Source organism: Lagopus leucura, unplaced genomic scaffold (genome assembly GCF_019238085.1).
Source record: "Lagopus leucura isolate 7727_CA_CO unplaced genomic scaffold, USGS_WTPT01 31300-0_obj-0_obj, whole genome shotgun sequence".
Taxonomy (NCBI): domain Eukaryota; kingdom Metazoa; phylum Chordata; class Aves; order Galliformes; family Phasianidae; genus Lagopus; species Lagopus leucura.
Genome location: NW_024968578.1, coordinates 1505 through 2037, shown reverse-complemented (window position 1 = coordinate 2037; position 533 = coordinate 1505).

Below are 533 nucleotides of genomic sequence, written 5' to 3'. Positions count from 1 at the left end.
CCCTTTGGGGTGTCCCCATCCCTAAGGACCCTCATTTGGGGGTGTCCCTTCCTCATGAGCATCACCCAGCAGTGTCCCCATCCCCAGGAGCATCAATTGGAGGCGTCCCTGTACCCAGGAGGGACATCCGGAGGTGTCCACCTACCCAATTTGGGTGCCCCCATCCCAGAAATGTCACTTGGGGGTGTCCTTGTTCCCATTTCGGGCCGTCCCTGGCCCCAGGAGCATCATTTGGGGGTGTCCCTTCCTCACAAGCATCACCCAGCGGTGTCCCCATCCCCAGGACCAATATTTGGGGGCGTCCCTGTGCCCAGGAGGGACATCTGAGGGTATCTGCATGCCCATCTGGGGTGTCCCCATCCCCATGAGCATCATTTGGGGTCTCCCCGAGGCAAGGCAAGACATCTGGGGGTGTCCTTGTGCCCATCTGGGGGTGCCCCTGTTCCCAGCAGCATCATTTGGGGGCGTCCTTGGCCCCATGAGCATCATCCAGAGGTGTCCCTTTCCCAAGGGCATCATTTGGGGGAGTCCCT